Here is a 14,228-nt window from a genome sequence, read left to right as displayed (position 1 = left end):
TACATAATACAACTGATACAGACCTAGTTGACATCTCTGGCACACTATACAGAAAGCCCTCTGGTTATGTACAGTATTTCACGAAACTTAGTTTAATCTTGTTCCCTTGGATGCCACCCACATCAGTCGACTAACACCCAGGTATCTACTTACTGCTAGGTGAACAGGGGCAGCAGGTGTAAGAAAATGTACGTTTCACCCGTGCTGGGGATCGATTCCGGACCCCTCAGTGTGTTAGCTGAGGACGTTACTGACCAAGCCACGTGCACCTTTTGGTAGTGGTGTTGGTCTACCTACCTACCTGGGGGGTTGTTCCGGGGGATCAACGCCCCCGCGGCCCAGTCCTCGACCAAGCATCCGGTGGATCAGGGTCTGATCAACCAGACTGTTACTGATGGCCGCAAGCAAACCATCGTACGAACCACAGTCCGGCTGTTCGGGCACTGACTTTATGTATCTGTCCAGCTCCCTCTTGAAAGCATACAGGGGTCTTTTTATAATTTCCTTTCTGTATGATGGGAGGCTGCTGAGCAATCTTGGGCCCCGCACATTGTATTTTCTCTTAGTGCACTCGTAGTATCACTACCTTTCATTGGGGGTGTGCTGCACCGTCTTCTTTTGCTTTCTAGGGATGTGATTTCTGTGAAGATATTGAACCAGACCTTTTAAGATTTTCCAAGTGTAAATTATGAATCTCGATTGCGTTCCAGGGAGTTTAGGTCAAAGGACTTCAGACGTTCTCAGTAATTACGGTGCTTCAGTGAACTAATACGTGTACTGAAGGTTCTCTTTACATTATCTGAGTCTAGTCTCACCTGCCTTGAATGGACCTGTTAGTGTACAGCAGTATTCCAGCCTAGAGAGAACAAGCGATTTAAAAAGAATCATCATTGGCTTGGCATCATTGTTTCAAGTGTTGATTTCACTGATGTGTGATAGTACAGTATTAGTTGTAGTGGCGGTAGTGTGTGATGGTGGTAGTAGTGGTGGTGTAGGGTTGTCGTGGGATGGTGGGGTGATATGTAGTGAGATGTGTTGAGTAGTAGTGTGTGTGTGTTGGTGGTAGTAGTGGTGGTGGTGGTGGTGGCGATTGTAGTGGGTAATAGTGGCGGTGACTGTAGTAGGTAGTAGTGATGGTGACTGTAGTGGGGGCGGTGATTGTAGTGGGGGCGGTGATTGTAGTGGGGGCGGTGATTGTAGTAGGGGAGGCGATTGTAGTGGTGGTTGTAGTGGGTAGTGGTGATAGTGATTGTAGGGGTAGTAGTGGTGGTGGTGATTGTAGTGGGTAGTAGTGGCAGTGACTGTAGTGGTAATTGTGGTGGGTAGTAGTGGTGGTGGTGACTATAGAGGGTAGAAGTGGCGATGACTAGTGGGTCGTAGTGGTGGTGGTGGTGATTGTAGTAGGTAGTAGTGGAGGTGACTGTAGTGGTGGTAATTGTAGTGGGTAGTAGTGGTGGTAGTGATTGTAGTGGGTAGTAGTGGTGGTGGTGATTGTAGTAGGTAATGGCGGTGACTGTAGTGGTGGTGATTGTAGTGGGTAGTAGTGGTGGTAGTGACTGTAGTGGGTAGTAGTGGTGGTGGTGATTGTAGTAGGCAGTAGTGGCGGTGACTGTAGTGGTGGTGATTGTAGTGGGTAGTAGTGGTGGCAGTGATTGTAGTTTGTAGTAGTGGTGGTGGTGATTGTAGTGAGTAGTAGTGGCGGTGGTGATTGTAGTGGGTAGTAGTGGCGGTGACTGTAGTGGTGGTGGTGGTTGTGTTTATAGTGGGTAAAGTGGTGGTAGTGATGTTTGTAGTGGGTCGTAGCTGTGGTGGTGGTGATGATGAAAGATGGTAGGTATTAAGAACATAAGAATGAAGGAAAACTCCAGCAGGATTATTGACCATACTAGGCAGGTCTAACTCACACTCTCCCACAAACCCACTTCTCTACCCGTTCAACCTATATTTAAGCTCCCCACCGTTCCCGCCTCAATGACGTTGTCTGGGAAGGTGTCCTATTCATCTATAACTTTAATACCAAACCAATATTTCCCTAAAACTTTTCTAAACTTAAATTTCTCCAACTTGAATCTATAGCTGCGAATCCTGTCTTGGTCAGATATTTTAATAATGTTGTTTATATCCCCTTTATTTCCATTTGTATACTTCAGTCATATCCCCTTTAATTCTACATCGTTGAAGAGAGTGCAAATTCAGTGCCTTCATTCTGTCTTTACAGGGAAGGTTTCTGATGCAAGGAATCAACTTCGTCATCCCTCATCTTTTACAGCAATACAGTTATTTTATTTTCCTAGTAGTAGAATCTTACATTTGTCCGCATTTAACTGCAGTTGTCACTTCACTGACCACAACATCAACCTCTCCAGGTCATCGCTGGAGCATTCCCCAGCTCACTCTTCACATCACTATGCTCCCTATATGTACTCACGTACTCTCTGGTTTGTGACTTGATAAATCCCATGTGTGGGCGAAACGTACTCACTTTACCTCCAGCATTCTAGTGTCCTCAGCAGAATTTATCTGCCGGACTATTTTGGTATCATCGGTAAACTTATATCACTATTCCCTCATCTCTATGGTTCATGTACATTGTGAACAACAGAGATGCCAATACTGACTCTTCACACCACTAGTAACGGGTTCCTTCACTGCTCATAAGAAGGTAAAAGACTCTTGGTGCACAGCAAAAATTTTATTAAATCCATTTCACTGTGTAGAACCGTCAAGTCATGAATCTGTAAAGCTCCACACCAGCAGGGGCGTAGTGGCAGCCATTAAATAACACAAAGGGGGAATCACAAACCACACTAACATGTGAAAACAAATAAGAAGAGGATGAAGATAATGAAGACCCGAAGAAAAAACATATCGAAAAAAATAGAACTGGGAACAAACTGGAGGAGCGCCACTTAACGGAAATTGCACCTTGGAACGCCAATAAATTTGGAACGACAGTAAAGGAAGACAAGGAAAGTAGCGATTAATGGTAGCTGAAACATAAACATCAGCGTAAACAAATAAAGGAAGGAAATAAAGGAAAGAAACAGACCTTGGATAGAGAAATGTGTAGGCAGAGTAAATAAACAATTGTTTAGATAAAGAGACTACCTGGCATTACGTATTTGTTTCTAGCATGATTATGTAGTGAGCTAAGCTGCTTAACCTGCTAGATTCTCTGTCTGTCTGTCTGTCTCTCTGTCCATGGTAGCAGAGTGCTAGTCAGAACAGCCAATTAGCCGAGATGACTCAAGGGATTGTGACATCAAAGTAAATGTGTTATGATCAGTGATAATCTGTGTTCATCCTAGTACACGATGACACTAGAAAATATTCTTATTATTATTGTCATTATTATTATATCTTCTCTTTATATATTTCATTATTATTTTATTGGCATAATTATTTGTATTTGATATCATTATTATTATTATTATTTTTATTATTATACAGACGTTGCATAAATCTTACCGATTAAGAGCTTCTTTATAAATATTGTACTACTACTACTACTACTACTACTACTACTACTACCACTACTACTACTACTACTACTACTACTACTACTACTACTGCTGATAATAATAAACTACTAATAATAATACACTAATAATAATAGGGGTTTCTCGTGAATACAATAGTTACAGCTTAACATTCAGAACATAAATTATTTTACCCTCCAGTCACCTTCAAGGTATCTTGATGCTGAAGGGCTCTTGAGCCAAGGAATTGGAGCCACGCTTCCCTTTTCTCTCCTCAAAGGTAACAATCAATTCCCCAAGCGCTCTATGACCCATACAGATTCAGCGCTTCCCATTAAATTTACTAATAATTTTACGGTCCTCACACTTCATCCCAATTTCCCCTCCTCCCCTTCCCTCTCCCCACCTGGGAAGCCCGCCTCCCCTTCCCTCTCCCCACCTGGTAAACCCTCCTCCCCTTCCCTCTCCCCACCTGGTAAACCCTCCGCCTCTCTTCCCCCACTGCCCACCCCTCATCGCCAAAAAACATATATTAAGCGCATGTTTGAAAGCCAAGCAAGTCAACCCTCCTGGGAGGTACCTTGCTAGAGCATCCAGCCACGCCCATACACATCCCACGCCCACCCGGTACACACCACACGCCCACCCAGCACACACCACACGCTTACCCAGCACACCACGCCCACCCAGCACACGCCACACAATATAGTAGACAAGGTAACCTTCAATAGCGTCCTCTGCTCATTGGAAGACCATCATCTTAATCTTGGATGGTCGGCGAGAGAGGGAGGAGTAAGGTAAGTTATTGCTGGTGCCTGTTACTGTGAAGGGTACACGGTATATATATATACTGAGAGATGTATATATCTCATAGCGTGTATACTGAGGTTGGTATATTAGGTTAAACTAAGGCTTATGGACTAAACTTGAGTTATTGAGGCTGCATGTCACCTCTACTCCGTCAGTCAGGTGACATGTCTATTTTAACGATTAAAATATACTGGCAGTATATATGTATATAATAAGAATAGCAATTCTGCGACCTGCCGGGGGCTTAACTCGAGATATTTAACCAGCTTCCCGGGAGGCTTGTTAAATATCTAGGGTTCGATCCCCGGCTGGTAACAGTATTGTTATTTGCTTAAAAACCACTTGTTTCGTGGATGCATTAATATAATAAGACATACACTTTTCAGTGTATATAAACTTTCAGAGGTGTATATATCTATGTATATATTCCCACAGTTTAATCTTAATTCGCATGTTATTATCTTGGCTTCAGGACTAGTTTAAAAGCGAATCTTTAGACATTCTCTAGTTTGTGAACACGGTTTCTCAGGTGATACTTTCTTTGAAGAATCAGACACTTTTGCAACATTTGGGAATCTTTATTGTGGAAACGTTTCGCCAGCTTCCTCAGTCCGGTACAGAGATGAATGGTGGAAGATGAGGACTTTTGAGGTAATCAGTCCCACAGCCGGGAGTCGATGTGTTCAGTCCATCAATCTTGATGAACTGAATACATCGACTCCCGGCCGAGGGAGTGATTACCTCAATCTCCTTCGGATCTTCACCATTCTTCTTTGTATGGGACTGACGAAGCCACTGTGTGGCGAAACATTTCCACAATACAGATACCCAATTGTTATACAAGTGTCTAATATATCAACAAAACATACATTACATGAAGGAAACCATTTGAACAGTAAACTGAAAGATAAATAAATACAAACGTCGAATGAGGACTGTCAGGACTTGTATTTCCCCCTCACTTGTCAGGCGTGAAGCTGCGTACAACTTTAATGACTCTACAATATTAATTCGTTGCCGTGAATACGTTAATTTGCTGTAATTCGTGTGAGAGTTCATAAATTACCCGCGATGAATATTTAACTGATATCAGCAGCGATGACTGTTAAGCTGACATTATCAGCAATGACTTATAAACTAATGTCAGCAGTGATGACTGTCATGATTACACCAGTAATGATTAATAAAGTGACGTCAGCATCGATGACTACTAAGTGGCGTTAGCGTCGATGACTATTAAGTGGCGTTAGCATCGATGACTATTAAGTGGCGTCAGCATTGATGACTAATAAGTGGCGTCAGCAACGATGACTATTAAGTGGCGTCAGCATTGATGACTATTAAGTGGCGTCAGCAACGATGACTATTAAGTGGCGTCAGCATTGATGACTATTTTAGCAGATGACTACTAAGTGGCGTCAGCAACGATGACTATTAAGTGGCGTCAGCATTGATGACTATTAAGTGGCGTCAGCAACGATGACTATTAAGTGGCGTCAGCATTGATGACTATTAAGTGGCGTCAGCAACGATGACTATTAAGTGGCGTCAGCATTGATGACTAATAAGTGGCGTCAGCAACGATGACTATTAATGTTCAGTGATAGGAGTAGTGAGATTAACACTGTACTTGGTATTAGAATGTTAAAGAAATGAACCACACGATGTTACTATAAATCGTACTAAATATCTACAAATAAACACAGATATAAATGCCTTGTGAAAACATGCAATTATGTCAAGTTTTAAAGCCTTCACGAACTGTATCAGTGTTGACAACAGCATCTTTTACCCCCTCCATGGAAGCTGTGTTCATCTGATATCAAATTATCTTAAAGTCCTTCTCAAGAAGTTCATCACTTGTAATCCCTTCATTAAATCATTTACAAAGGTAAATACATAATAATAAATTTCTGGCTTAACTGTTAGTAATAATATATTACACATTATATACAGTGATGGATGTAAGATTTAGTGTACTGACAGGGCTGCAGCTGCTCTTGTCACCTCCCTAGATAACAACTATAGCAACCATGTTGAGTTGGGCGTAAGAATTAACAATTAGGTGTCTATATTGCGAACTGAATTGTTTGCCATCCTGGTGACTCCTTGATTATTTATGATTGTGTCATCACTGAAGACATTTGACTTACATAATGACTCTAAAAACATGCTTATTGGATAAGCCAGGTATTCTAGATACTCAAAATCAGATAGAAGGAAATTAATAAATAACTTTCAAAGAATACATCGCACACTGAATTACTCCTTCATGGTAAAGATGATAACCTAGCCAAAGAAAGTACCCTGAAGGAAAAGGCAGAATGTGTGTCTAGAATTAGGAATAATTTTAGGAGAGAAGTAAATAATGAAGGTGAATGCCATAGGAGTACCATGTAAAAACAAAAACAGCTTGAAATGCAAATAGACTGACCTCATGTTGGAGTAGCCAAGCAAAGCCGTAGTTGCAAGTACTTCTGGTAGTTTGGCAGACACACACACACGATGATCGAACTAAATACAAAAGTATGTGGTCAATCTTATGGTCACATTGTGGAACACTATGTGCTTGATTGCCCGTTTTTTAAGCAATACAGAGATATATAGTACAATAACGTATACATACTAAACAAATAAGCCAAAATTAATTACAACAGAAAAGACAATTGCAGATATAAGCCCAAATGTACTGTTGCTAAAACTTTCCGGGCCTAGTTCCTAGGCCTTATATGTATCTATATCCTCTTGAACTACACTTCACATGATGGATATGAGGTGCACAATAAACTAGCCACTACCGTCCACAGGATGGATATGAGGTGCACAGTAAACTAGCTACTACTGTCCACATGATGGATATGAGGTGCACAATAAACTAGCCACTACCGTCCACAGGATGGATATGAAGTGCACAGTAAACTAGCCACTACCGTCCACAGGATGGATATGAGGTGCACAGTAAACTAGCCACTACTGTCCACAGGATGGATATGAGATGCACAGTAAACTAGCCACTACTGTCCACAGGATGGATATGAGGTGCACAGTAAACTAGCCCCTACTGTCCACAGGATGGATATGAGGTGCACAGTAAACTAGCCCCTACCATCCACTGGATGGATACGAGGTGCACAGTAAACTAGCCACTACTGTCCACAGGATGGATATGAGGTGCACAATACACTAGCCACTACCGTTCACAGGATGGATATGAGGTGCACAATACACTAGCCATTATGGGTCACAGGATGGATATGAGGTGCACAATACACTAGCTACTACCGTCCACACGATGGATATGAGGTGAACAATACACTAGCCACTAACGTTCACAGGATGGATATGGGGTGTACCATAAATTAGGTAGCCGCTTCGGCGGCAAAATCTGTATCTATTAAACTGACGTAATTAGCAATTATCAGACTGACGTCATCAGCAACAGCCTTAAAGTGAGGTCAGCAGTAATGACTACTAAACTGACATCTATGAGGTAACTAGGGTGGGGTGTCACCATCACTGAGTTCAGTATGGTGATGTGTGTCACCATTACTGAGTTCAGTGTGGTGATGGTGTGTTTCATCATCACCGAGTTCAGTGTGGTGATGTGTCATCATCACTGAAGTCAGTGTGCCGATGGTGTGTGTCACTATCACTGAGGTCAGTGATAGTGACATATTTCTCCTTTAACGTTAAAAGTCTATGCATGCTTCACATTATGACATCTCTCAGCTTGTTGGGAGTGGAGAGTAGAGAGAAAGAGACTCTTGCTTCTTTATTATCAACGCTTACATACATACAGAATGTGTAGATTCACTGGCAGTCTGTCTTTCAAACCCCAACGTTGCTAGTATTTAACACGTATAAGGCAGTTTTTCCAGATACTTTTCTAGGTTTGGTTAGGTAATATCGCCATCAAAACTATCACCATTATCACCAACATCTCTATCAATACCATCTTCAAGATAATACTAGCTCCAACATCATTGTTATTACTACATCTCCGCCACCATCAACACCCCGCAATACCTGTACCACTACCACCACCATAACTCTAGTCCTATCACCACTACCATTATCATCATTACCAACGTCAATGTCACCACCACCACCTTAACACCAGACCCGTCATTGTCATTACCACCATCACCACTACCATTGTCATTACCACCATCACCACTACCATTGTCATTACCACCATCACCACTACCATTGTCATTACCACCATCACCACTACCACTGTCACCCCACCACCATCACTAGCCCATCATCACTGCCATTACCACCATCACTACTACCCCTGTCATTATCACCATCGCCACTACCCCTGCCACGACCACCATCATCACTACCCCTGTCACCACCACCACCATAACACTAGCCCCACCATCACTCTCATTACAACTGTCAACACCACCATCATCATAACAAAAGCTTCATCATTACCATCAACATCATATGAACAAAAGAATGAAAGACGGAGGGAATAATGGACACAACAGATCAAGCTTGATGACCACAGCAGAAAGATGGAGAAGAAGTGAGTGATTTATGATGTAGCAGTGAGAGGAGAGGGAGGGAGAACGGTGAGAGGGAAGGAGAATAGAGTACGAGGGAGAACAGTGAGAAGGGAAGTAGGGAAGGCAACGAGAGATGAAAGAGGAGAAGAGAGGAAAAAAAGAAGACCGTCAGTGGGATTATAAACCCTGGGGGGGTTATTAAAATAGGGGTAACCCAAGAAATGCCGGCAATGGCTTATTTCCATGCGAGTTCTTACCTGGAGTCAACCTGGAGGGTATTCCGGGGATCAACGCCCCCGCGGCCCGGTCCATGATTAGGCCACCCGGTGGATCAGGGCCTGATGCAACCCACAACAGTGCACCAACTCACGGGTATTATTTACTATAAGGTGAACAAGGGCATTAGTGAAAGAGGTAGAAGAGGACAATGAAAGAAAAGCGAGAGGAAAGTGAAAAAGATAGGGGGAAGGGGTGGGCAGTGAAAAGGAAAGGAAAAGGTGGAATAGAAAGAAAAGCGACGAACTCACCACATATCACTTTTGAGAATATCGCATATAAAAGTCTGTAATATGTTTGCAACACTATCTTGGTCAACAAGTCCTCAATTTGATGAAAATAGTCTCATCTTAAAGACTGGTGAATAGTTTTTTTTTTTTTGTACAGAAAACGCACTTTTTGCTCACTGGGGAGCTCGTCAGTAAATTATTTTAATTTTACTGTTACATTATTTTCTTTATCTAGATATAGTAATAATGAAAACGATAGGTGATAATGAGATACAGAGAGAGAGACACACACACCAAGAATCAAGCCTCAGTGCTGACAACTCCACTTCATCATCTACTGCCGACATTAATGCTCTGGCTGTCAGCTTCGAGGAATGGTCTCCTCCACTTATAGTTGTCCTGACACTGCCTGAGCAAGTGCCAAGCCAAGGCACAAAGAAATGAAGAATAAAGTCATACCGTGACTGAACAGTTCACAACTCTGACTTACAATATAAAAATCTGTAGAGGAAACTGCAGACGATGTTTCGGTCCGTCCTGTACCATTATCAAGTCACTAGTAGCAAAAATTATATCTTGCAGAAGGGTTGAACAAAGACGTGGCAGCCACCCACATACCTTTCATCTCCCCCCGACACAGCCTCGAGCACGCATCCACCAGGTGCATAATCATCAGCTTCAGCAGCGACCTAATCATCCCAATCATGTAAGACCACCAGCAGAACTTACAAAGAAATCAACTACTGAATCAGCAACAAAACATATGGAGTGCGCTGGACCAGGACACCGCCCTCCCAGGCCTTTAGTTATCACTGAAGGGCGACTACTGCTACTACTGACAATAGCCTACGAGACACCAGAAATAGTTCCTAACACAAGAGGGAGAGAGAGGATACCAAGAACATGTATGTCACAACTAAAAAGAACTGGAAATAGAGGACAACGAGTATTTTAAAGACTTAATTTGTAGAATCTCAGAATGAAATGCACACTCGTACACGTCACCCACCTAGTTATTCCCATCGCAGGACTGCAAGTGGTTTTCTGCCTTATACAAGACAACAGAGCTCCGTCCCATTATCATACCTGCCTCCCGGGCAACCACCTTACACAACTGTCTAGTCAAGATGTTTGCAAATATGAGGATCCAACATAAAGGGCGTTAGTACCAATGTTGGTGAGCTCATACTTATTGGAGACACAGGTGCAGAGTAAGTTTTTATTATGACAATGTTTCGCTGTGTAGAGCTTTATTAAGTCAATAAAGCTTTACACAGAGCGAAATGTCGCAATAAAGCTTACTCTACAACTATGTCTTTTCTTCAATACTGTCTGCAGTACGCCTCAGCATCCGAGCCGACTCACAGTTTACTGCCCACAAACCATCTTTATTTCGTTGCCGTTCTGAAAACTTTCTTTTCCCGGACTATGGGGGATTTTGTTAATATTGTTACTCCAGCAGATGGATGTGACAAAACAGACAGCATGATGAAGGTGGTGTTACAATGTGCTGTAGTAAAACTATACATTCCCAGACCATTTCTGTTGTCATTTATGATTATCTAAGAATTACATTTTTACGGCTTCGTATAAATCCTACGACTATTATACTAGAATGTACAATGTACAGATCTTTACGTCTCGATGGACAATTAATATAACGGTCAAGAGATTATAATTGTTTGTAAGCTTAAAGGACATCTTATACTGAGGGAATATAATGAGTTCCTTGTTGTTTAGTTTTGATCTCAATATTGTTGTTAATTTTCCCGTTCATATCTCTGGCACCTCCCTCGATCCACTAGCTAGTGGAAGATACGTTACTTGCATACTCGATACATTGGTTCAATTGACCAGAAGGCTGCACTGACACCATAATAACACAGTAACAGAACGAGGTGAAGAATCATCATTAACAACATGAATGAGGGAATGCCTTCCTGGTACTTGAACAAAGGTATAATCCTCATTGGCAGCACGTAACGAATGTTTCAGATCAGGTTTTGTTTGGTTATCGCCACCTCATGACAACCTTGCCTTTGGATGTAGAAGAAAATAACAACAATATAACCAAGCATGTCAGGGTACTCATTAAAGTAAGCAAAAATTCAAATTAATGTGGTTCATTACAAGAAAGTACAATATACACTTGTTATAAGAATAGATGACTTGTTTTACAGAGTTACTATAAAACCCCTGGTTATGAAGTGTATTTCAGGTAGTCTAAGGTGGCTTAATACTAGTGAAGAGTGTATAAAATGTAGTCAAGACAGTCCAATAACTGAGGGAAATAAACAATGAGGAAAGACTAAAAGAACTGAACACCAGTGAAGCATGAAAAATCAAGAAAGATAGGAACACAACATACATGTAAATAAACTTATACTGTTGCACAGCGTGCGCTCTCTGCAAACACTGAAGCTTCTCCAAGCATTGATGGATTATAGTAATGGTAAAACACTAGTGAATCTATAAAATGTAATATAATATAACAGTTCCATCAACAAATTACAGTGAACACAAGTGCATTTAGTGTAAAACTGGAAAAAATAGTACCATACGATATTTTTGTAATCTGCTGGCCACGGAGCTTTTAATCAACCAATGGTAATTAACAAAACTGCGAACTCGGTTTACTTGATACTAGAATTAAATACACGGTTAAACTGGGTAACCAAAAATAGCTAATATGCATGATAACTAAAACTTGTGGAATGCTAAATTAAGTTACACACATTATATTACCGACACTCAGGCACCACACAAGGGTGCCAGGGATTAAATACCATGGATTAAATATCAGGAGTCTCCATGCTAAGTCAAATTAACCTTTGTTACAAGCAATAGTGAAATTAGCTGAGAAGACTAAACTAATTAGCAAAAAAGATTCCTGTAATAAGCATGCGGTACAGACACCGAGGAGCAGGATACCAAAGTGCAATCTAGCGATGAAATTATCAAGATCATTAAAATCATAAATGTGAACTGTGTAGGCAGAGCTTCCGTACAGCATAAGATGAGGTAAGTGACAATAATGCTCTCAAGGATAGTGACTGTCACTCTTTAAGTCAGATAAATTAATATAGAAAAACAATAAATGTATTGATAAAAATGTCCTCCCCCCCCCCGAGAATAAACAGACGTTTTCAGAAAACCTACTACTAATATATGCAGCATGTGAGAAGAACAAAGAATTAACACACGTAAGCGAAAGCGGTGAGAGCATTAATAGCGAAAGTCAACACAACAGAAGCAAAAGTCAAGGTACATAAGATTAAAGGAAAAAGAACAGCAGAACTAGAAGCTGAAACAAGAGAAATTACCACTAGACACACACACACATATATATTTACGTATATATTTTATGCCATGCCACAGAAAGATGCAGACAGAGGAAAAGTGTAAGTACCCACACCCAAAACATTACTCAATATTCTAATAAAGGAAAATGTTGCCTTGAAGAAATATATAATTTTGACCATCCTGGTCGAAGAAAAATATCTTATGACTTAAAGTCAAGACTGTCCATTTTTTCACGTAAGATGCACTAAAAGGTACAGATGTGCACATTTTTTTAGCATAAAGATAAGGACAGTGGCGTAAAGATTAACAGACAGATAAGATTATGGTGAGACAGCAGGCAGGACAGGAATACAAGCTGGAAAAAACAATTACTACATATCCAAATACTACAACTGTCACCCCACACTGGACAGACAAGAGCACTTACAACAACCAACATACAGAAGATGAAACAGTACTGGACAGACCAGAAGGACTTACAACAGACGCCCCAGCACGAGTGAGAGCTGAACTGGTCTCACCACTAGTAAAAAGTGGAGATCAAAAACCTGGTAATTAGCCTCGTATACAAATCACCAACAGCAACGGCAGAAGAATTCACTGAACAGATAAAGACAGATAGCTGCCATGTAAATCTGGAGAATCCAGAACCAAGTATTATTCTACGTGGAGATTTCAACCACACAAATGTAAAATGGAAGATGATAAACAACAAAACCGTATGAGAAATAGTATCGGGAAATACTCTAGCCCAAGAAGTACATATTAGGGAATTCTTAAGACTGCTAAAAGTTTGCAATGAACCAACAGATAACTGAATCTACTAAAAATGAAAATATGCTAGATTTAATTAAAAAAAATAAGAGAAACTTATCAGATACATAATCTCAAGTACATTAAACTCTGATCAAAACTTTATTGATGTACAAACAAGCATAAATTCATAGTTTTAATAATAAATCCTTGTGTGGATAACCTGTAATATAGCCAACTGAAGGAAATGCATGGCATATGAATTTAATTTCAACACTCCAAGAACTGACCGGGATGAAATAAGCAAATAGCTAACAAATATTTCATAGGAAACCAACCTAAGCACTCTTAACCCAAAAAATGTATAGAAAAAAACATACCACGGGTGGGATTTGAACTCGCGGTTGAAATCCCACGCGTGGTATGGTTTGTTTGCAGTCGTATCACTACGATTTCGTGAGTCAATGTATAGAATCTAAATACAAAAGCGTACAAGGCCTCTTTAAAATATATCCCGCTGAGAAAGCCTAAAATCAGATCAAACACAGAAACATAACGGCAAAGATTTTACAGAAGAAAAAAAGTTTGCTCCAAAAATCTCAAATATCACAAGAAAAGAAAACGTTTACCAAGAAACTGCAAATATCGAGCATAAACTGAAGAAATCACAGCAGAGAAAAAAACACAAGACAATATTCAAGATTTTGGAAAAATTCCTAAAGATTCTTTTTTCACGTTTGGAAAATCCAAGTCAAAAACCACTTCCAGTATTGGTTCTCTACTCAAAGAAGATTCATACACAGATGACAAAGAAATGAGCGAAATCGTACAATAGAATGAATCCATGTTCATGAAAGAAC

Source organism: Cherax quadricarinatus, chromosome 78, assembly GCF_038502225.1.
Source record: "Cherax quadricarinatus isolate ZL_2023a chromosome 78, ASM3850222v1, whole genome shotgun sequence".
Lineage (NCBI taxonomy): Eukaryota > Metazoa > Arthropoda > Malacostraca > Decapoda > Parastacidae > Cherax > Cherax quadricarinatus.
The sequence above is the reverse complement of the archived record's forward strand: the minus strand, read 5'-3'. Positions refer to the sequence as shown.